The following is a 25,316-nucleotide window of genomic DNA, read 5'->3' on the forward strand; positions in this document are numbered from 1 at the left end:
ATTCCACCACTGTTTCACCATAAATAAATAACATCAATGTAACTAAAGATAATGCAGCACTTGATCCTTTCATTGATGTCACACAGATACATACAGGTCATTTCCTAAAAAAGGGAAATGTACTATTAACATTCTATTACATGTATGTGATTATTACAGATGTAATTCATATTTCAGAGTAGTAATTGTAAATTACTTCGTGTAATCAAGATGGGAGACCACGGCTATAAAAGCGAAGGTGGATTTGGGAAGCCTGTCGCAGCCATGTCCGGTCCGTATACGCGAGCCACCCATTGCGGAAGGTGCAAGATTGATAAGGAGAGTTTTCAGAATTCAGCGTATATTGCGGGATAGACAGGATCCTTTAGCTCAGCGCGACAGTGTGCTCATAGAGAGATATCGATTTTCCCGTGAGGGTATTATTCACTTAACCAACTTGTTGACGAGGGGGTGCAGGACCACCACCTGTCTTTTTTTGCTCTGCCCTTTTCTTGGTTGCTGTTATAAACAAACAGATTATTCCAGGGTCTCTTTCCAAGAGACGAAAAGCAATATAAGTGATAAATATTACCATTCTGTAGAATATTCTTATATTTCACTTTTACTTGTTCCCATGTTCTAGTGGGTCCTGTTGTGGCTCTAATGTGAAAGGGGATATAATATAACATATTATAATATAATGTAATATAATATTGGATAATATAGTGTAATATAATAAATCTACCCTACCGCCTACTGGTGTTGGCCAGAGGGGCCGATGGCGCGATATGGCAGCCTGGCTTCTGTCAGTCTGCCCCAGGGCAGCTGTGGCTACAACCGTAGCTGCCTCCACCAGTGTGTGAATGTGAGAGTGACTGAATAGTGGCATTGTAAAGCGCTTTGGGTGCCTTGAAAAGCGCTATATAAACCCACTCCATTATTATTGTTATTATTAAATTACTTACGAGTTTAATTTGTCAGCAACTTCCTGCCAGCCCTCGCTCCTTGCTTTTGCAGCCTTTGCAGTGTTCCCTTGCGTTCTGATTAAACTCTGAAACTCCTGAAATCCCTCACTCAAGAGTTCTTGCTCTGCTGCCGAAAAATACCGAGCCGAGCGCGCTCCGTCGACATTTTCGCCGACCAATCAAAGGGTTGCCGAACAATGTTTCCACTATCGATGCGTAGCCCCTTTTACGACACCCAGTGATGTCACATTACTGCGTCCAGCTGTACTAATCGTCAACAGCAGGTGTGTTCGGGGAACCGGATTAGCGAGCTCACGGTTAGCGCGATGGTTTGGTCTTGGATGTGTCATTTGATCTTGGATGTAGTGAGCGACATACGAAGAACGGGCCCCAGGACGCTGGGACTGAGAACAGGAAGTGGCTCAAACGTCACAGGTTCATAACGTCACCCTGAACTCCACTCACGGAGTTTCTGTCGCCATTGTAGTTTTTAAAGTCCCGTGATAAAGGCGGGTCTTTCTGTGAATCCGCACGCTCATTGGCTAATAGCTCGAGATTGACACATCGTTATCCAATGAGCGTGCGGGAACTTCCGACATAAAGTTGTTTCCTTTGAAAAACCAAAGTCTGATTATTTTTGCCTCCACTGACGGAGCCTGTTGTTCCCGCCACAGAGACACAGTAATGTCAGAGCGGTGTTAACACTCACCCTGCCTCAGCACAGCTCTCACTCTCCTCCTGCTCTCTCACACTAAACGGAGGCTCAGCTAAACTCACTTCCTCTCTACTTACAGGAAACCAGCGCTCAGAGGAGCCGACCGGCCTCACATTTCACCCACAGACACGAACAGCGTGGAATTATTTTATGTCATAAGAAGAAACATATTCATGTTAACACTCACCTGCCTCAGCTCCACCTTCCTCCTCCTGCTGCTCTGAACGGAGGCTCAATACTTTCACTTTCACTGCTGCTCCCTAAACACAGAGGATGCTGGGACTTGTAGTTGTTTCCTTCCGGTGCGGTCTTCCTCTTTGTTTGTTTGTGTTTGTGTTCAAGTTATTTCGATCATGTAAACATCAACAGAACACGTGAAGCCACACAGAGTTTGTATGTCGAGGTGGGTAGTGTTTCATCTTGTTCTCTCTATAAACTTCACAAGATGCTCGGTTGAACTTTCCCTCCAACCGGGGTAAACTTTTATTAAACTCTTAATAAACAGTCATGAGTCTCTGGTTCTCACCTTCCGGTGTTACACTCTCAAACCTCCGGGTGGAACACACAGGTAAATGCAATTCCCATTGCTACATCCCTTTTCTTTTACAAAGACAATGAACTATTCATAAATTGAGAACTCAGTTTGCAGCTGGAACAAAACTTAGACATGACATTTCTTTGTTAGACACAATTTTCTTCAAAAATAAAAAATTCTTTCTTCCACTTACTTTTTTAGCTTTCTTTCTATTTTCCTTTAGTATTACTTTTATTCATTTTTTCTGTTTTGTTTCTCTTTTCCTTATTTTTGTCTTTTTTTTCCAAACAAGTAGACAGATCACAAAGCCATAACTCAAAATATTATCTCAGATGTTTTGCTCTGTTCCAGTAAACAAATCACAACATATCACTCACACATTACCCCTTAATTGCATACATAGTCCTTCAGATATCCAGGTTGTTGTACTACCCGTCCTGACCTGGGGCCCGTTCTTCGTACCTCGCTTACTACATCCAAGATCAAATGACACATCCAAGATCAAATCATCGCGCTAACTCTGAGCTCGCTATTCCGGTTCCCCGAACACACCTGTTGTTGACGATTAGTATAGCTGGATGAAGTAATGTGAGATCACTGGGTGGCCCAACAGGGGCTACGCATCGATAGTAGAAACATTGATCGGCAACCCTTTGATTGGTCGGCGAAAATGTCGAAGGAGCGCGCTCGGTATTTTTCGGCAGCAGAGCAAGAACTCTTGAGTGAGGGATTTTAGGAGTTTCAGAGTTTAATTAAAACGCAAGGGAACACTGCAAAGGCTGCAAAAGCAAGGAGAGAGGGCTGGCAGAAAGTTGCTGACAAATTAAACTCGTAAGTAATTTAATAATAACAATAATAATGGAGTGGATCTATATAGCGCTTTTCAAGGCACCCAAAGCGTTTTACAATGCCACTATTCAGTCACTCTCACATTCACACACTGGTGGAGGCAGCTACAGTTGTAGCCACAGCTGCCCTGGGGCAGACTGACAGAAGCCAGGCTGCCATATTGCGCCATCGGCCCCTCTGGCCAACACCAGTAGGCGGTAGGGTAGATTTAACATATCACACTATATTATCCAATATTATATTAAATTATCCAATATTATATTACATTATATTATAATATGTTATATTATATCCCCTTTCACATTAGAGCCACAACAGGACCCACTAGAACATGGGAACAAGTAAAAGTGAAATATAAGAATATTCTACAGAATGGTAATATTTATCACTTATATTGCTTTTCGTCTCTTGGAAAGAGACCCTGAAATAATCTGTTTGTTTGTTTATAACAGCAACCAAGAAAAGGGGCAGAGCAAAAAAAGACAGGTGGTGGTCCTGCACCCCCTCGTCAACAAGTTGGTTAAGTGAATAATACCCTCACGGGAAAATCGATATCTCTCTATGAGCACACTGTCGCGCTGAGCTAAAGGATCCTGTCTGTCCCGCAATATACGCTGAATTCTGAGGACTCTCCTTATCAATCTTGCACCTTCCGCAATGGGTGTCTCGCGTATACGGACCGGACATGGCTGTGACAGGCTTCCCAAATCCACCTTCGCTTTTATAGCCGTGGTCTCCCATCTTGATTACACGAAGTAATTTGCAATTGCTACTCTGAAATATGAATTACATCTGTAATAATCAAATACATGTAATAGAATGTTAATAGTACATTTCCCTTTTTTAGGAAATGACCTGTATGTATCTGTGTGACATCAATAAAAGGATCAAGTGCTGCATTATCTTTAGTTACATTGATGTTATTTATTTATGGTAAAACAGTGGTAAAATATCGCTGTTGCTTTCGTATACATGAAGCGGACATACCTGAGTGGCCGCGATCTAATCCTGTTTACATAAAGTAAACCTGCTCCCGAGCAGGTTTACGCTTACGGCTCTGTTGTTATGACAGCAAGTCCCGGATGGGCTTCGAAGAACCGAACGATCCAGGATCACGCGAAATCGTCAACAGTCAAATCCGGCTAACTTACTTAGCGAGGTACGAAGAACGGGCCCCTGGTAGTGCTGTTTTGTGTGTTCTCTTTGCTCTGTGTAATGTTCTGTCCCTCAAGCTGGAGATGTGCTGACATGTCTTTTTTGACCTCAACAGCTCTCCTCAGATGGCGACGATTCCTTCTGAGGACTCTGCCGTTGTCCAACTCCACATCATAGGATCTGTTTCCCAGAGTGTTACACACTCTAGCCTTGGTCCATAAGTTGTGTGGTTCAAAAGGTTGGACTCGCACCAAGTCCCCTGGGTTTAATGTGTCCATGTCCTTCGCTGTCTTGTTGTAGTACTTTGTTTGTCTCTCTCTGTTTTTCATCAGTGCTAACTTGTTGTCAGTCACTTTGGGTTGCAACAATCTGTCTCCTATTGGGAGGAGTGTCCTCGTCCTCCTGCTTAACAGTCTCTGTGCAGGGCTGGTAGTTAAACCTTGGGTTGGGGTGTTTCTGTGGTCCAATAAGGCCAAATATGGATCCTGTCCAGCCAATTTTGCCTTTTTCATGAGTCGTTTGGCAGTTTTAACGGCAGACTCAGCTTTGCCGTTGCTCTGCGGATAGCCAGGTGATGAGGTATGGTGTCGAAATTCCCATTTCTGGCTGAAGTTGGCAAACTCTGTTGAGCTGTACTGGGGCCCTGTTAGAGATATTCTATTATCAAGTACTCAGATGCAATGAAATATCACTCAGACACTTAGAGCAGTTTTAAACGTGCACGGGTGAGAGACTCAGGGAGAGACTCACACACCATGGAGCAGCTCGCTGCCTTTATTTATACACAACAGGAAGCATACAAAAAAGGAAATATCATGCTTATCTTGTCAAGCAAGCAGGTGTGATTTCTCAAGAACTTTGTATTTTCTACAAGGTTGTTTCTTACTCTTGGGTGGCGGTTTCCTGCTGCTGACAATTAATGTGAAGGCAAACAGTTTCCGTTATAGAGTAGAGAGCCAGCAATTAAAATATGCAGCTGGTTGAGTACAAGAATATGTATCTGTTTGAGTACTAGACAGAAATATAAACACTCTTAGCTGATTATTATATGAATAATAAAACCTTTAAAAACAAAAATACTCTGACAGGCCCGTTGTCAGAAAAAACAATATTTGGGATTCCCTGACGTGCGAAATGAGCCTTTAGTTTCCTAATCACAGTACTCGACTTGGTATCAGGTAGATAATCTATCTCCCAAAAGTTGGAGTAATAATCAACAGTTATTAGGTAGTCCCTACCCTCAAAGTTGAATAAATCTGTCCCAACTTTGGTCCATGGTCTAGTGGTCAGCTCGTGTGGTTTTAGTGTCTCTTTCTGTTGTTTTGCATCCACAGACCGACATATGTCACATGCAGCGATGTACTTTTTGATGTGGTCGTTCATACCGTGCCAGTAGACGCAGTCTCTAGCTCTCCTGAGGCACCCTTCTGTGCCGATGTGTGTTGAGTGAATTCGCTGGGTTATATCTGCCTGCAGTGCTTCTGGAATCACCACTCTCTCTCCCTTGAAGACCAATCCATCCTGTGTGCTCAGTTCATCCTGCAAAGATTGGAACTGAGTTATTTCAACAGGTACATCTTTCTTACAGGCTGGCCACCCCTTTTGTGTTGTTTTTATCAGCGTTTGTAGTGTGTGGTCGGTTCTTGTCCCTGCTCGTATTCTGTCCATGCTTTCTGTTGAAACAGGTACATAGTCCACCATGTTGACACATTCTGTCTCCAACTCCGTCTGGCTTTTGATGCCATCCTGCAGGTAGGCCCTACTCAGCGTATCAGCAAGTAGCATGTCGCGGCCTGGAATATATGTTATGGTTATATCATATTTTTGCAGCCTTAATAACATCCTTTGTAGTCTCTTAGGTGAATGTAACAGTGGCTTTTAAATAATGTTCTCGATTGGCTTGTGGTCTGATTGCACTCTCACAAGATGACCATATGTATATTGGTGGAATTTCTCCATCCCAAACACAATAGCTAAACATTCCTTTTCAATTTGTGCATAACCTCTTTCAGTGAGCGTCAGTGCACGACTTGCAAATGCCACTGGTTTTCCATGTTGAGTCAGAGCTGCTCCCAGTCCTGTCTCGCTGGCATCACACTGCAGCGTCAGCTCTTCTTCAGGGCTGTAATATTTCAAAACTGGGACTTGTGTTAGTTTTTCTTTCAGTCTTTTAAATGCATCTTCCTGCACGTCTGTCCACTCCCATAGGCTGTCTCTGTGCGTCAGTTGTCTGAGAGGCTCACAGTCGTCTGACAGATGCTTGTAAAACTTTGATAAATAGTTGACCATTCCAACTAGTCTCTGCACCCCTTTTATGTCAGTTGGTGCTGGCATCTCTGTGATGGCCCGTACCTTCTCTGGGTCAGCTCTCAGCCCCTCTGCTGTGAGTAGATGTCCGATGTATGGTACTTCCTGTCTTCTAAGCTTGAGTTTTTCCACATTTAATTTGATGTTTCTCTCTCTGCAGCGTTCCAGGAAAAGTCTCAGGTTTCTGTCATGATCCATTTCTGCCAACTCAGTCGTCTCTCCTTTTCCAGTGATCAGGATGTCATCAGCAATGATGTATGTGCCTGGCAGGTTCTCTAACGCTTGCATCAGTTTGCGCTGAAAGACCTCTGGCGCTGGGCTGATCCCCATCGGCATTCTCAGCCAACGAAAGTGACCCAATGGTGTTGCGAATGTCGTCAGATGGCTTGACTCTTCTGTAAGCTTCACATGCCAAAAGCCATGTTTCACGTCACAAACTGTGAAAACTTTCGCTTTTGACACATCTGGCAAGATGTCATCTATTGTTGGTAATGGGAAGTGACTACGCTTCAAAGCTTTGTTGAGCGGTCTTGGGTCAATACATATCCTGGGCTTGCCATTTGGCTTCTGCACTGTCACCATCCCACTGATCCAATCAGTACTACCTTCTGAAAGAAATCTCCGTCCCGGGTTTCTCCGTGGATCGGGTTTCCTCCAAGGCGTGAGCACCGATAAGCAGAGTTTTGTCCTTTCCTTATAAGATTCCTAATTATTCAAAGTAACACTCAGGTATGCCGTTCAGCAGGTTAGTTACGACGTCGGGAGCAGTTAGGAGAACAAAATGATACAGAGACTGTTCAGGTTGCTCTCCCACAATCAACTCAAAGGTTTATTCCGTATACAACAGTTTATATAGAGGAAAAAAAGGTTCGTGTGTCAGCAGGTTCTCAGTTCAAACCGGTACAGACCAAATAAGGAAACGTCTTCCTGCCTTCTGAGCAAAGAAGTATCCTTTGTGTAGTTTATCAGTTCAGCTACAATTTATGATCATTCCAGCAAAATACACTCCTAGACATAGAATACAGAGTTCTTTCATTAGTGAATTCTGAAACAAACCACCTGGCCTTTAACAAGCTCTTTTCTAGGAGATAAAGAAGGGAGGATGGGAGTAAGGAAGTGATCTCTGTGGTGTTTTCGACCTTGGGGTACCAGCCTGTGAGTCTTACACATCAATTCTTAGGTTACAGAGAAAGAGAAAAACAACTAGTAAATGGGCCTTATTGAGTAACAGTTTTCCTGTATAATATCACTATAAAACAATATCCTGTAAATGCTAACCGTAGTATCAAAATATCACAACACCTTCCACTGGTGCTATTATTTGTCTGTCTGCAAGGCTCATCAGTTCCTCTTTCAGTGGTTTCATCATCGACACTGGGACTCTGCGTTTTGGCAGTTTGACGGGCTGCACTGTTGTGTCGATTTCCAGCTCATATTCACCTTGCAAACATCCATCTCCTGTAAACACATCCTGAAACTCTGTCTTTATCTCTTGCAACAACCATGCGTTTTTCTCTGATGGAGCTGTTGTCACTGAGCTGTCCAAAGCACAGATGTTATCATATTTAACTTGTATTAGCTTAATCACTTCACTAGCTGTTCTCCCAAGTAGAGGTGTTTTACAGTCCTCCTCTACCACTTGGAACTCGACTCTGTACTTTTTGTTGTTTCTTGGGTTTGTCAGCTTGACCTTACACTTTCCTAATGGACACAGCCTTGACTTATTGTACATCACAAGAACCTTGTCTGTGTGCTCCATTTTGATGTTAGGGTTCAACAAGTTGATGGGAATAACGTTGCAGGTTGCACCACAGTCAACTTGAAACTTGACCAGGCTGTTGCCAATCATCATGCCTGCAAACAGCTGCTCTCGTTTTTTCATGTCTGATTCTTTGATCTGGTTCACTTCTACTGCAGTCTGTGTCATAGCTGTGACAGTCATTATGTCCTCACAGGAATCCGAGTCCTGCTCGGATTCAATCCATCCATCGTAGACGCCGCTGCGCTCTTCTCGTCAGCGTCTCACCTGCTGTCCTGAGCCGTTAGCACCTCCGAGGCTAACTAGCCTAGCTGGACGCGTCGATAATGTCCGCTCAATCTGTTGTCTTCAAAGCGCGGTGTGGATCACTCTAGACCCCGCTGCCACCATGTTTCATCTTGTTCTCTCTATAAACTTCACAAGATGCTCGGTTGAACTTTCCCTCCAAACTTTTATTAAACTCTTAATAAACAGTCATAAGTCTCTGGTTCTCACCTTCCGGTGTTACACTCTCAAACCTCCGGGTGGAACACACAGGTAAATGCAATTCCCATTGCTACAGGTAGGAGGGTTTGGGGGTTTGGGGAGGGGTCAGAGGGAAGAGGTCTCTCAGTCTGGACATTCCACATTGATGGCACAAGAGCATCTGGCTGCAGCCAGATTGTATATTCTACAGCAGGGGTGTCAAACTCAAATACACAGTGGGCCAAAATTCAAAACTGGAACTAAGTCGTGGGCTAACATTAATATTTATTGAAAAAAAAAATCTTCCTCCAGATATAAGAATGGACTCAAACACGTTTTGCTGAAAAACTGAATATGGAACAAGCAAAGCTTAATACTAAACGGTATATACATTAGCTGTATAATACCAGTAGGCCAGCTCTAATACTAATTTGACATGGCTTAGGGCCAGAGCTTGACACCTATGTTCTACAGTCAATGCTGCAGTCACAAGGGAGCGCCATATTGCGACCGCCACACTAACCAGAAACACGTGACCTCCACAGTAACCGGAAACACGTCACTTCAGTTAAATCGACTTTGACAGTGAAAACTAAATTGTATTTTTGTTACTATTGATGCTGCTGATAAATAAATTTGATTCTAAGTGTTTTTTTTTTAACAATCTGGGGTCATTAAAAAAATCACCATCCCTTCAGCTTGTTCGTGGCCAAAAGTGTCCATGTGTTATGTTTTTGTTTCTTTGCTACTTTTTCTGCATAAAGTTTTTTCATAAATATAAAATAGTCATTACTGTTTACATTTTTAATCCTTCAAACACCCTTTTCTAGTACAATGCACTTGTTTGAAGACAACCTCAAAACTCACCATTTCATATATCAGCAGTGCTACTGGAAATTTTTGTACAGCGGTCCCTCACTGTAACGCGGTTCACCTTTCGCGGACTCGCTGTTTCGCTGATTTTTTTCTCTCTTTAACAGCACATTGTGTTGTGCGTTCTGATTGCTGTAGACCATTGTCAATCAATCTAGTGCCGCGTATTTTTGTTTTAATTATTTAAAATTTTAACTGAAAATTTATGCGAAGTAACGGTGCTGTTAATGGACTACTTGCACTAACACTTCCGCGTTCTATGTAGTCCTGCCCCAGTGCTTCCGGTGCGGTTAAACCATGGCGACGTTCTACACTCGCTGCCTACAAGAGCTCCCAAAATTGAACATCACCGATGTTCATCGGATTTGCAGAGTGACGACTACCCCCGCCAGCAAATTAGATAAAGGATTTAAGTTATATGCTGCATCATATATACACAACTACGAAGGTAAGAAAACGTAAATTAACCGACAAAGAAACGCTAGCTAACGTCAAATGCAAACACTACGTTACTCCGCTATGTCCTTCATTTGATGTCAGTTCTCTACATTACATGTTTTCTTAAACGGTGTTTTATGTCGTCCTAAACTATAGTTGAGGTTTTCTTAACTAATGTCACTTTTGTAGTTAGACACTGTTATAATGGCGTTAGGTAGTTGGCTAATTATGGAGGTAGTTAACTACCTAATGCTACTCTTGCTAAGTGTAAAATATATATGTTTAAGACATGCTGAAATGAGTAATACAGAAATAATGCTAATGGTACTTGTATCTTTATTCAGTGTCCAATAAAGACAGGTTGTCAGGGGAGGTCGGTGTGAGAGCCCTGTGCTTCAGGTCAATGAGGAAGAGTGAGGCACCACACAGACTAAGTGTAGGCAGGAAGCTGTGTAAAGTTTTTAATCCCCGTTCAGTGGGGTTCAGTTCATTTAAGCATTAGTTAAGTTCATTCCTAAAGGCCCATCAACTTGAATGTTTTCCTTGTCTCCCTGCTTTATCACTCCTAATTTGACTAGTCAGATAGTTAAATCAACGTGTGTTTGGGTGATCAGAAACATTTGACAACAAGTTAATACTGCAAATATACACAATCTAAGTTATTACAGTTATCAAGGATGGTTAAGTTGTTTTAATAGGGAGAGAAGGAAACACTAAGCATTCAGGAGGGTACGTAACCATAACACTGAACTATGTTCCTGTTCGGCTCTTCCATGAAGATGTTACATTTTTAATTTTCGTTCTTTCTTCTTAGATTAAGCTTCTGGATTCATCGCTGGTGATACTGACACATAGCCAGTGCTCCTGTGTGGCAGGCGCTGTTATGTGCAATCACACAGTGGCACTGCTCTTCCAAACAGCACACTACTCACAACTCAGAGTGCCGGTTGTCCCCCCTGTGCATAGCTGCACGGAATCTGAACAGCAATGGCACAAGCCACGGACAGTGGTAATTTAAATGAGGTTAAAGTTTTTGAATTAGTCCATGTTTACATATGAACAGCAACACCATCCATAGTAAATGTGTCTTCTGTTAGGGTGTGAGGCCAGGACCCATCAACTCCATGATCTTCACTAAGCCGGTACCAAATAGGATGGCCCAGACTGGAGTACGGTAATTAGATTTGTAAAATTTGGTTTCACGTGTTACAAATGTATGTTGCTATTTTTTTCATACATACATGTGTCAGAATAGGTATTAATTTACATACAACATTACACTTTCTGAAGACGGCTAACTCAGTCATGTACATATACATCCCAGTCTCTAACTTATGCACCACTGTTTTACACCTTTTAGTTTTTAGTTTAGTTGTTGTTCAGTATAACAACCTTCTTCCTTACATTATTGTCATTGATGTTTTCTTTAGGAGTGGCTTCTACAGAGGCATGGTGGGTCCGTTACCAGATCCCTGCTTGTTCAGAATAATGGAGGCATATGCAAAATTTAATATTGAGGACAGGCCACTTGTGACCACAATGAACATGAGACCTGACAAGCCCCTTGTGGAAAGTGCCTTTGGGCTGGTGCAGGAGGGCAGTGTTCTGTCATATCAGCAGCCGGTTTTGACAACCCGGTACATCACACTACACCGCGATGCACCACCAACACCGCACTTGCCTCTGGAGGGGTATGACATCTTGCCATCAGATTGTGTGTTTGTGTGCTCAGAAGAAGAGCTTCTGCATCTGAAAAGCTTGTCTGTAACTCTGGAAATGGCTCACAAAATAGAGGAAGCTACACGTGAGCAAAGCTCTTCGTCTGAGTGGCATCAGCTCCGCAGGCCCAGAGTGACTGCCTCTAGGTTTCGGGAGGTGTGTCACGTCAGAGGCCAGAGCTCGGCCGAGTCACTAGCAGAGCGTATATTGAAGGGAACAAGGCAGACAGCAGACATGAGGAGAGGAACTGAGATGGAGCCTGCAATAGCAGCAGAGTATAGTAGGCTAATGAATGTTAACTACTCACCCTGTGGTCTGGTCATTCACCCCATTGCCCCCTGGCTTGCTGCATCTCCTGATGGTGTTGTTTTTGACCCCAATGAATACCCCCAGTTTGGCTTCGTCGAATTCAAATGTCCCAATGTACAAAACTTTATTGACTGCAAATATGTGCAGATGGAATGTGGTACCCCTAAACTAAAAAAGAGCCACGCATATTACTGGCAAGTGCAAGGACAACTGCTCATCAGTGGGATGCAGTGGTGTGACTTTGTTGTGTGGGCACAAGAGGACTACCTAGTGCAAAGAATATACATGGATATAGATGTGCACAATGCAATCAGAGAAAAGGCAGACTATTTCTTTTTTTACATATATATGCCAAGATACCTGTGTTTGAAAAAATGAACAGTGAAAACAGCAAAAAGAAAAACAGATCCTTCAGGCTGGCTGGAACAAAATAACTGATGTTTTATTTTCAATATATTTCATGAATTCTTTTGTTGTTACATGTTACTTTTATGTGACATCAATAAACTGTTATTTAAGCAATGGCATCAATTTAATTTTTAAAAACACACATTAAAACGTTGAATTTGTGCAGAACTTATTTACATGGTAAGTATTTAAAACTCCATGCCTAGCATACTGATATACATTTAGACAATAACTGAACTGTAGAAAATGACAAATGGTATTTTTGATGTTACAAAAGTTCAATGTCACTTATGGTTTTAAAACGATTTAGTGATTTACTTTATAATTTTGATAAATAGTTTTGTTGAATCTGAATAGTAATAATAGTAGTATAATTAAACAGTATTATTAACATTAAACATTTGCAATGAATTTGAATTATCAATAACTGAAACTCAACTATCAGCACTCAAGTACCAGTTCTGTAATCAAGTATTGTCAGCTGAGAAGGAAGAAATGCAACTGTAGTGGCCTCAGCTGCAGGTCATTTTCCATAAGTTACTGGCACTGGTGTCTTGGGAAAAATCCATCTTGTCTCACTTAACCCATTTTTTAACTAATGCTGTGTTCTGGTAATTTGACAGCATACATGCCACTGCAAACAGTTGCTTGATATTATAAACATGTGACATGGTAATGATGCTATCAAAAAGTTTGTTCTGTTTGATCCTCCTAATGACTCGCTCCACATGCACCCTGAGTCTGGCTATGGCCTGCGTCTCCTTAACCTGGTATGCTGGCATCTGCTTCTGCTTAGATAGAAAAGGTGGGCAGTACACTTTGCATTTACAACAATCAGTGATTAGGAAGCCCTTATCTACCATCACTGCCATGTCTTCAGTCAACTTCTCAGCAATGCCTGATTGTTTGAATAGTTCCTTGTCACTAACCGAACCAGCATACAGATTAGAGATGAATGTCACTGGACCATGTGGAGCTATGCCAACCAGGGCTTTCATCGTACAGTGGGATTTGTACGAAGAGTACATTTCACTTTGGAGAAGTGGTGAGGATGGTGTCTGACACCTCAGCTCTGTACAGTCAAGGATCATCTGGGTGTCTGAGAAATCTTTGAATTCCTCAGGGAGGTAAGCTTGCACTTCTTCACGTGTAAGCCAGATGCACTGAGACCCCAGTGCAGTGGCAAGAAAATTTGTCCATGTTGCAATAATGCGGCTCACTGTGGACTGGTGTATGTTAAATCGGTGTGCCAGGTCCCTCTCCTTCAAACCAACTGACAGGAAAACCAGGAAAAGAAAAAACTCATCAATTGGCTGTAGCAGCTGCCTGTGGAAGGTGAAAACAAAAGGGAAAATGTTCCTCCTTAAGCTATGAACTAGTAAAATTATTCTTTTCTTGGCTAAATGTTTTGTAATGGTTAGGGATACCATACTGTACCATGGGGTAAACAATGAGGTGCTGTAGTGCACAGGTGTATGTATGTAAAGGATACTGAGTCTAGCATACATACACCTGTGTATGTATGCTACTGTACATAAAGTAATGTTATTGTACATAAATACAATAACATTACACCTCTAGTTCTAACTACCAACAAACCCATAACCTACTGTTGATGTGCGTGCAGGTGTCAACACTTCTTCGTTCCGATTGGCAGCTGACTTGGCTCTTGAAACCCGGATCATTTTATAGATGCAAGGCTCAATCAAAACCCAGAATGCCATCAAATGATCATAGCTTGGAAATCTATTCACGAGAGAGACATACATCATGTCAATCATTAATTAACATTACACACTGACATAAAAATAATGTGAACTGTGACAAATATGCTAATGGTATGCTGTATAAAATAGTCTGATTAAGAGTATTTGGTGTTGTATTTTACCTGTAGCATTAGGATATCGTTTAAATACTAAAGCATCTACATAAAACATACAATCAGCAGAGAAAAAGTAAATATCTATTTTGTTTTCATTAAGACTGGAAAAACTTTCGAAATTTAACTGATGGTGACCTTGGTATATTTTAAACAGTTAGCTTGAATAGAACTTAGATGTACCTGGTGTAGAATCGGATGTCAGTGTCGGAGCCAGCAAAACGCTGTAACCCAAATTCTCGCTGGACACGTAACTCCTGTATTTCCTTCCTCAGAGTCTCCACGTCTTTGGACAGGTCTTCTGCAGCTGATGCAGATATGTCCAATGCAGACGGCTCAGGGACTGAGCAGTAGTCATGATCTCTTGTAAGACTGTGCTCTTCTTGATCGTCAGGAGGAACTAGTTCAGGGCGTCGCTCCGTTCTCTCCCAAACACTACGCCGCGGTGGTTCAACTTTATAGCCATTCCACTCAAAAAGTGTTGGTACAGCACCTTTAATAAGCCGCCTTCGACCATCGAGGGTTGTTGGCTCTATGAGTTGATCACTGGCAAAGTGTCTGCAGCAGACCCTGGTGTGAGAGGTAATCGTGAAATGATCCCGGCGTATATTTACCAGCCATTGTCTTCTCAAGTCGGAATGGGTCGGAAAGGCATGAAAACTTAGTATGCCGTTAAATTTGGCTGAAGCTGAACAAAGTGGGACACAGCAATGCTCGGAGTATTTCTTCTCCTGTTTTTGAAAATGTTCTGTTTTAAATACTTTCCTTTTTATACTCATTCTGAAGCGACATTAGCATAGCTACCGATAGATAAGCAAACGTACCGGAAACGCACAAGCGGTACTATTTGGAAACGGAAATACGTCACATGCCCTAGTGCAAGTAGTCTATTAAGATGTGGAAAGGCTCCAAAGTTAAAGCCAATTAATCGTCTGCTTTGACAGGTCCCACTATGTCCAGATTCCTTGTAAACCCAGTTCCGTGCTTTCCTCCTCTAGCTGCCGGACCTCGGCTCGGACCATGCCTCTCCTCAGCCAGGGCTCAGCTATTGCCCATTGTTGGAAGTGGGTGGACCCGAGTCCCTAACGCCCCATGCAGGACTTGCCAATGAGTCTTGGTACTATACCATGCTGGTATAGCCAGACCTTGAATTCGCCTGGTATGCCTGAACCTGCATCTTATGTAGCCACTCTACATCGTGCTCCTGCAGTGGATGAACTCTCATTTCCAGCCCGCTGGCACAGACTTTCCCGGGAAGGCTGAGGAGGGTGATCCCTCCTACATATTCTAATATGAACCATAAGCTTTATTATTGTAAAATGGAAGCATTAACTAGCTGTGTATATCATATTTAGAGCTGGGTATCGTCACTGATTTCTAGAATCGATTCAATTCCGATTCACAAGGTCCCGAATCGATTCGATCCACGATTCGATTTAATTCGATTCGATTTAAATCTGGGAAATTTTGACAGTCAGAAATATTATAATTCAGATCAGTACATTTACATATTTTTGTATCAATAAAAAGGAAGCTGACACACGCAAGACTTTATCACAGGTGTGAGCGTCACAGCAGATGCCTTTGTGTCAAAGCAGCTGAAGATAAAACACAGAAAAACATGAAGGTTATTTTCCTGGCCTGGGATTTTATAAAAATATTCTGCAGTACATCAAAAACGAAAGAAAACCATTAATCAACACATGATTGTAATCTGAAGTTACAGCGGTTTTATTAGAGACACGGTTAAGCGTTTTGCATTTTGAATAATTTTAAAAAGTTTTAATTTGTTCAGTATTGAACAGCAGAAATGAGGTTTTCTTTTCGGAAGAATGTAAAAGGGAAAAAAACAGCGGCCGACAGCGCTGTAAACAACAGTAGACTTGTGCGTAACAAGCAAGCGAATAATGAAGAAAGGGAAACTGTTCTTGAAGTACAGAGAGAGAGAGAGAGCTGCGCATCGCGATGGAAGCAAAACAGTAAAGGTCAGAGTGAATTCATGACGATGTTTATGTGAAGCGTTTGGATCTTCTGGATCTTTTGGGGCGATCGTGGCTCAAGAGTTGGGAGTTTGCCTTGTAATCGGAAGGTTGCCGGTTCGAGCCCCGGCTTAGACAGTCTCGGTCGTTGTGTCCTTGGGCAAGACACTTCACCTGTTCCCTACTGGTGGTGGTCAGAGGGCCCAGTGTCCGGCAGCCTCGCCTCTGTCAGTGTGCCCCAGGGTGGCTGTGGCTACAATGTAGCTGCCATCACCAGTGTGTGAATGGGTGGATGACTGGATATGTAAAGCGCTTTGGGGTCCCTAGGGACTAGTAAAACGCTATATAAATACAGGCCATTTACCATTTTACCATTTCTTTTGCTGCTGGTTCGGTCAATATTGTTTGGAGAGACATCAAACTAACAGCTTTAGAATCAGCGCATAAAGGGCGTGAACACAAAGCGCGGACCTGCCGACAGATCAGAATCAGCCAGCTGTCGGCTTTCAGCCCCGACCGTGAGAAAGGCGACATGTAACTGATTCTGATCCGCGGGTCACGCTGTGTGTTTAAGTCTATGTGCAGAATCCGTGTTCCTGCTCTCAATTACTGTCTTACCTGTTTGGTGGTTCTTGAAATTTTGTGATCTTTCACCAGAGATTCTGGCATTTCGGGCAAAATAAATTTATATAAAAAAATCGATTCAGGATTTTAATGAATCGATTTTACATTATCCAAGCCAGAATCGATTTTAATTGATGAATCGATTATAAAAACCCACCCCTAATCATATTAAGATAAGATAAGATAAGATAAGATAACCTTTATTAGTCCCACATATTGTCTGCAATCATACCGGTACAAATTCTTACGTGATACAAAACTGTCGTACTGAGATATCATTGCTATAGCAACACCAGGTGGTTATGATCCCTAGTGCATGCAATTAAGAGACAAGCCTGGGCATGTCTGGGAGTGAGAGCCACATGTGTCAGTCTGCAGTGGAGCAACTTCAGGAACCTCCAACAATCACAGTGCTCTGCAACATATGCAAGAACCTGTTTCAGCCCTTCAGGTGAAAAACTGTGCGCTACAGTCAGGCTGTGTGTGGGGAGATATTAGCTGCTGGTGTCATGTGACCCAAATGTAAACAAATGACTCCACCAAGTGTGGCTGAAGGACGTCATGTGACAGGAAGAGCAAACAGTGGATGAAAGTTACTGATACAGTACATGGTGCAAGACCAAAGCAGCAGGTTAAAAAGCTCAACTCATGACCCAACATCCCAGGTAGAAGAGAGTCTTCAGTTTTATTGTGAAAATATTGTGCAGGTTCCTAAAGAGTCACAAGGTTAAGTTACTTTAGTTACTGTTTAACAAAAGTTTCCAGGCCAAACTACGACTAACACCAACCCTGTTTCTGTACTACATTTGACTTATTCTGTGTTGCAGTGCCGTGCCACTTTAATGCTGCTGCAAACGGCACTGTTTTTTATTTTAAGGTTGATAAATATAAAAAAAACATATTTGTTAAATTTAAGAGTAAAGAGAGAGAACCTATCTGTATTTCTTAATTGTAAATGGCACCAAATTGTATTCAAACTGAGCCACACTCATGGAGCTCCACAGTTCTTTTCCTGGTGTTTTGGTTGACATCTCTTGATGTTCCCATGTCACAGAAACAGGCTCTGTGTTTTGCCTTATATGCATCCACAGCTGTGCCACCAATTTACTCACATGGACTCTACTAACCTATCAGAAGCTTCTTCAGCTCAGAATGGAATCGTCTGGAGTTTCTTATTAATTAACAATAAACTTAGTGTACATGTACTCCTAAATTTGATGAAAGTGATAAAAAATAGAAGCTCTGTCTCTCTTTATTCTGACATTTAACTAATTCAAAAGATATTTCAATATTTATTTATCCAAAACAAAACAAGTTTACTCTAAATTGATGTTGTACAGTAAAAAAATGTTCTTGTGTTTTCCATAAAGTGTATGTAAATATCTGGTTTCAACTGTGAATATACTGCTGTGTGTTGAAGTTCCTCTTGTTTTGCATAGAAATATACTGAACAACATCCAAAGCATAATATATAAAATAACATCTACCAGAGTTTTTTCTTTGAAAGAAGCTCCATATGTCCATTCTTGTATATCAGTGCATTACTGAAACCGATTTATTTAGCCGTGGAGGGAAACAACTGAAATATGAAATAAACACACATGTAAGCTAAGACAAACTCTGGCCCGCAGGCCAAATTTGGCCCGTAGCCTAATTACATTTGGCCCGCGAAGCCATACCAAATTACTATTAGAGCTGGCCTACTGGTATTTGAGTCCATAAGAAAAGATTCATTCTTATATCTGGAGGAAGATTTGTTTCTCAATAAATATTAATGTTAGCCCGCGACTTTGTTCCAGTTTTGAATTTTGGCCCACTGCGTATTTGAGTTTGACACCCCTGCTCTAAAGAAACAGCATTGTTGTTGTTCGGCTTTTCATTTCGCCATTTGTTGATTCACTCTAAGAAAGAGAAACGTAATATGGGCCAAGTGATCAGTTCGATATCAATCTTTTGTGATAAACCGTCGTATTTACATTATTTGTACAGTACCAATGATTTGCTTTGGTACCTCCAGTTCTCCTCTGTCTGCCTGGCTGCGCTTCTCCAACAGCGCACTCGCTGGTACCAGCTGCCCCGCCCCCTCGCTCAGTCGCTTAGTGCCTGAGCTCGGATCATACCAATATTAGGGGGGATTTATGCACAGTCGTAAATTCCCACAGTGTGCACTATGTGCTTCGAATATTATGTGTAGTTTTTGTTTTATAAAGTTGTCAGCCAGGCATCTAACTATGAAAAAATTACACTCCAAAAGACCCCGGGCTTCTGACAAAACAACCCGGGCTTAAGCCCAGTAAGTCACCCCCCCGCTCCGCCACTGATCTACACACAGGGTAGACTCTTGATGGAGTGATGAAGATCAGATATCTGCAGACATACCTAGGGGGTCAGAGGTAGTGATGTGCGATACCACTGATTTTCTTTCCGATCCGATACCAAGTAATATTCAGGGTGGTATCGACGATACTGATCTGATACCAATACTTTGTACAAAAACGTATTTTATTTATTGTATCTCAAATTATAGCGTCATAATGATTACAGGACATCAGATTTCTTGTTCTTATCACTTAATAATGCAGAGTTCATCATATAGAAATAAAAAAACTGAAGTTGTGCGCTGTTTGAACACCTTGCCTGCCTGCAGCACTAAAGGACTCCGTGAGAGACGTCTGTCTCGCCCTAGCAGCGTCGTCCCTGTCCCTGTCCTCCTCTTCAGTTCGCCTCAACATACGCTCGTTATATTCTGTGATATGATTTACTCTGAGGTGTTTGCAAGGTTAGTGATGTTGCCACAACCACACATGCCAACCCTCCCGATTTTTCCGGGAGAATCCCAAATTCCAGTGCCCCTCCCGAAAATCTCCCGGAGCCACCATTCTCCCGAATTTCTCCCACCCAGACAACAAAATTGAAAAACCATATCGCAGAATTTATAGCGTGGCCCAGCCAATTCCAGTTTCCAATAATGGCGGCAGTTTTAATATTACTCATATTTCTCTTTCTGGGTCGCAAAAAACTTTTAGCATGTTTTCAGGTGAGAATGTAGCTGTGTAAACGTCAAATATCTGAGCCGACCGACACATCATTTTCAAACCCCCGCGTTCTTTCGCTACTCGGGTTAAACATCATATATAAGTCACTTTGATAACTTAAAAATGTTATTGTTTGGCTTTTTCAGTGTTTTATTTGTTCGTGAGTAAATCGGTTTGGCTGAGATTAAAGTTATTAGATTAGATTAAATTAAATTTTATTAATCCCTCGGGACGGTTCCTCCGGGGTTTTCACACAGCTGAATAAACGTCAAACAGAAAACTGATTAACTCATTCACTGCCAGCCATTTTCAAATCAGGTAACTCCCCACTGCCAGGGTTTTTGAGCATTTTTACTCATTTTTGAAGAGCCACAGAAAACTGTGTGTTATGATCGCTGAACGCTGAACGCTGAACCTACCAAAATGAAGAACAGACTCTCTTCTTTCATCCAAAAAAAAAAAGCTTGTTTCTACCATTTTCCATTCTTTAGTAATCAGCTGTAGAAGAGAGGTGGGTTCCACCAAAAATGCCTGTTTTGACCAAAAAAAAGGGAGAAAACGAGCTTTTTGTCAAAAATACATTTCAAGCAGAAATGTATTTTTGACACTAATATTTCTTGCTTTGTGACACCTCTAACATATAAAATAGTTTTTCACTTCTATAAAACAGAAATAACACTGAGAAAGGTTATGTTTTATCAAAACAATTTATTTACAAATATATGAAAAAATAAAATTCACTGACAAGCTGCCCGAGGTTGTATTCTGGCCCCTCCCATTGAAAAACGTAATTGACGTCTATAGACGTCAATGGCAGTGAATGAGTTAAACAGAAGAGTTTCAGTCAGCGCCCGGTTATATTTTAGACAGCAAGGAGCAGACGGCAGTTTCACTCCACCGAGGGAGCTCGTGACGTACTACCCAGCTTTCTTTAGACGGCGAAGGCCGGGTCCTCAGGTGGAAGCAGCCTCTGAATTTGGACACCCCCGCTGTTTCCGGCCAGCCAATAATAACGGTGACATTTAACGTATTTTACCCGATAAATAAACCCTGTAAAATGTATTTATCACCCCCCCAACAGCCCTTTTGAATGTCTCCCTTATTCTGAAGTTTCAAGGTTGGCAAGTATGGCCACAACACCTCACTTTTTTGCCACATGTATTGCTGCACAGTAGTTCTTTGCATCCAGCGCTTCATAGACGTCTTTGAGAACTTTTATCGAAGCAGTTCCAGTACTGTGCAGTTTCCTAAAACCAGACTGGAAGGGAGATAAAATCCTATTTTCATCCAGATAACTTTGAAGTTGATTATTTACCAGCCTGTGAAGAACCTTAGATAAGACACAGAGTTTGGAAATTGGCCTGTAATTACTAACTGTTGAAGAATCACCAGCTTTCAGTGGGGGAGTACAGAGGCACACTTCCACATCTGTGGTAAAGCCTTCTGTTGTAGAGAAAGATTAAAAATATAAGACACTGGCTCAGCTATGATATTTGCAGCCAAGTGCAAGAAGGAAGGAGAACGATTGTGAGGACGAGTTTCTGGTGTTGGGGCTATTCAAAGCCTTACAAACCTCTTCTACTGTGACAGGTGTGAAGGAAAAGGTATCAGTAAGCAGGAACTACGAGCAGAGTTGTGTGCAAGAGGTTTACCATCAGATACTGTGCTGAACAAAGAGCAAGAAGCAACAAAGTGTTTGTTAAAGCAACATTTCAGTTTTGTGTGACACAGGAGTGGAGTCGATATTTAAGTGAGGAGGAAGCTCTGAGGAGTCACAGCTGGCAGAGACACTTTATAGTTTGCCAAAACCTCCTACGGTCGTTTGGACTGTCAGTCGTTAAAGTAAAAAATAGTTACATCTTGATGATGGAGGCAGTAATCCGATTACACAGCTAATGAAAACGTAGCCAATCAGCATCAGAGCCAGACTTCCTGCCCAGGCCTGGTTTCTCTCATGTAGGAGATCGGCCGGTACTGAACCAAACCAGGCCTGTCCCGACCTTTCACCCTGACCTGGCAAAAAGGGGCGTGTCTGTCCACAAAGTAGACACAACTCTCCTGTAAATGTTCCCAAACTGACATTGTCAGCCTGTTTAATACGACCCCAGTTCAAACTGATGCGGGCTCGGAGCGTGAGATTTTAGTGTTTCTCACAGCACCAACTATGCAGTGATCACTCAGGTCGTTGGCAAAAACTGCAGATGTGGAAAACTTACGCAGCATATTAGTTAAAAAGGTCAATAAGAGCAGATTTATCTGGGTGTTTAGGATCAAGGCGTGTGAGGCTTTAAATAATTTGAGTCAGTTTTAAAAACAAGCAGCGTGCCTTAAAATCATCAGACACAGAAGAAAGCCAGTCCCAATGAAAATCATCCATCTGAAAGACGTCATTAAAATGCAGCTCAGATAAAAGTTGAACCAGAGACGGTGATGTGCTGGGGGAAGCAGGTGGAGGCTGATAGCAGCCAACAACAGTCTGATTTCCAAACAGATCAATAGTTAAGGCCAAGATTTCAAATGGCTGAGGTGCAGATGGAGAGAACAAGACTTGAGCAGCAAGACAGAGCTTCACATAAACTTCCAGACCTCCGCCTTTTCTGGGACAGTCTGAGAGCTAAATGTTAAATCCATCAGTTGCTACGTTTTTATCCAGTAAAGATTTGGAAAGTCTCAGAAACAACAACGATACCAGCACCGCTTGAACAGGCCCAGATTCCAATTATATCCATGTCAGGAAGCACACGACGTGATGCACGTGTAACCCAGACAGTTTTTAACATCTGCTGGTGTTTCACATTCAGCCAGAGGCCCAGGGTTAGGTTGGATACCAGACAATAATAAAAGCATCGTTATTAGACTCTAGAGCTCGTTTATAGCTGACACCACATGTAGAGTTTAAGTTCACACAGAGACGATGACATTTTTCTAAAACCAGCAAACAATAAACAAGAAATGTAACAAGAGTTTCAGAAGAAGCTGTTTTACAGAGAAATGATTCCCTGAAGACAAAATTATTATTATCATCTTTATTTCTCCAGGTGAAAATGTAATTGAGATTAAAAATGTTGTTTTCAAGAGAGACCTGGTATCATGGCAGCAAGAGTCAGAAATACATCATAATTCAAACAAATACAAAATAGGAAAAACATCCTACATAAACTTCATAAAGTTTCATTAACAGACTTTGAACAATGGACTTCAAACTTCCCCCCAAAACAACAGAAACACATTTGAAGACAATGAATGACATTTATCCCTCTAAAGAAGGACTTAGACTACGATTTAATATGAATGAGAACATGTTCATAAATGGATGCAACCAAAGATTTAATCAATCCCTGATTTAGAGACAACAGAACGTTTGGTTTGATTTCACAAGATAAGAATGACGACTGAGTTGGAAGATTGTTTTATGTTTAGTCAAATCTTTCATACATAAAGTCGGATTACAAAATCATCCCCTAAGTTTGTTGTTTTATTCAAGGAATTGAAATTATGGAGAAAATCTGTGAAATGACTTAAAGAAAACAAACCACAAAAACTCTATGATGCTCTAAACCCCCTGGTTTAGGTCGGACACCTTTCTGATGATGAGTGCATCTAACATTTCCTCAGAAGTCAATGTGCCATATGATTGCATTAGCAATAAATTACACACTATATAGAACCACTTCATAGGATTATATTTGTGCGCAGATGTTTGCAGCTATCAGCGAATATTTATCAGCTACTTTGAAACAAAGAAAGACTTTTTATCCATAACAGCAAATGAACTGTACAACAGAAAATACAAATGCTATTTATGGTCTCCTCACAACAATGATAAGAAAAATAAACTGGGCCAATATGTCATGTTTCTTAATACAGAGACACACATGTTAATGTGATCTCTGGTCTCCTCTGAGTGGGAGTTATTATAACTGACTGTAAAAAGTCAGCACAAGGAAAATAAACTCCACCTAAACTTGGTTTATATCTGACCCAGACAGACTGCAGGTCATAACTTCTTACCTGAAGTTCAGTTCACCTGACACTCGGACCGGCAGCCGCCTCGGGTCTCTGCTCCTCCTGCCTCCCCTTTCACACATCCACCTGCTGCCTCTGTGGAAGCTCCGCCATAGCCACCACCAAACAACTGACTTATTTTTACACATCGACCAGCATCCGGCCAATCCGCCATCTTTCATTGTTTATACCGTTACAAAAAAATAAAAAAACATCATCGGCCCATTAAAAACGAAAAATTACCATCAGTATGCCCGATGGCCAGTCCAGCTATGGTCGTGCCATCAGTTAACCCTTCGCTTGCCAGCTGTGACACGCGTGCCCAGGGTTGCCGACCCCTGCTCTAAAGCATCTGATTTGGATTCCTGAGATCAAATATATTTTCCTTTGGCTTTGTTTTCTTCCCATTTGTGGCTTTAATGTAGTGTTACATCCTGTTTGTTTGCTTCCCTCTGTATACATGTCCAGATTCACTGTTATGTTTCTATTCTTACATTGCTGTGTGATCACTGTTCCCTCTGCTGACTGATGTGACCTTTTGTATCTCACACTGATACTTGTCATATTTGTATCTGCGCCTAAAAGATAAAAAGTTTTCCATGCTAAAACACAGCTCCACCTCCTGCAGTTCTCCCTCTGAACCACTAGATGTCTCTGTTATCTAAATGAAGACGTGCAGCACAGCAACCACAGCAGCGCTCAGATCACACGTGTCCTGTTATTATGTATAAAAGCATGAAACAGGTGAGACAGGTGGGATCAATATTAATGTTGTGGAAATATATGAAAAAGCAACAGAAGAGTGAAAACATTTCGTGTTTCTAGAAAGATCTTTCAGCTCACAGCTGCTCACAGACTGTATTTACAAGTGACAAACTGCAACTCTACAGTACATCTACAGTATATATCAAATATATTCTGTATTCAAATCTATTGAGTGATGTTTGAAAGTCTTTCCAGGTGAGTTTGATCCAGGAGGGTCTGAAGCCAGAGTCAGACAGAGACTGTGCAGAGACTGTAGAAGGACAGAGCAGCAGCAGAGCAGTCCAGATACACTGATGATCCTCTGTCAGATCCAGAGGGACACACAGGGATGATGCTGGACTCTACATTGTGTCTGACAGTGGAGCTGTTCTCAGAGCAGTTCACTCTGCAGCACTGACAGTCATCTGCACTTCTTCTCATTCCTCTGTCAGTCACTGCTGGATGAAGCTCTCCTCTCCACCTCCCAGTAACATGGCCCAGTCAGAGCGTCTCTACACACAAGCTGCTGCTGCTTCAACCTCTCTGGATCATCAGGACACAGCTCCTCCTCTCT

The 25,316-nt window shown here is 41.9% G+C and overlaps 1 protein-coding gene and 1 long non-coding RNA gene across 2 annotated transcripts in view; one reads left to right on the forward strand and one right to left on the reverse strand.

Moving 5' to 3' along the window:
* LOC145425244 (ribonuclease inhibitor-like) overlaps positions 1–25,316 on the reverse strand; it is a 206,948-nt gene that overhangs the window by 96,354 nt on the left and 85,278 nt on the right. The window lies entirely within an intron of this gene.
* On the forward strand, positions 10,746–12,590 carry LOC145425327 (uncharacterized). Its single transcript, XR_013905994.1, has 2 exons — positions 10,746–11,049; positions 11,138–12,590. It is a non-coding gene; the product is annotated as an uncharacterized LOC145425327 (long non-coding RNA).

The sequence above is a fragment of the Astatotilapia calliptera genome, chromosome 3, assembly GCF_964374335.1.
Source record: "Astatotilapia calliptera chromosome 3, fAstCal68.1, whole genome shotgun sequence".
Lineage (NCBI taxonomy): Eukaryota > Metazoa > Chordata > Actinopteri > Cichliformes > Cichlidae > Astatotilapia > Astatotilapia calliptera.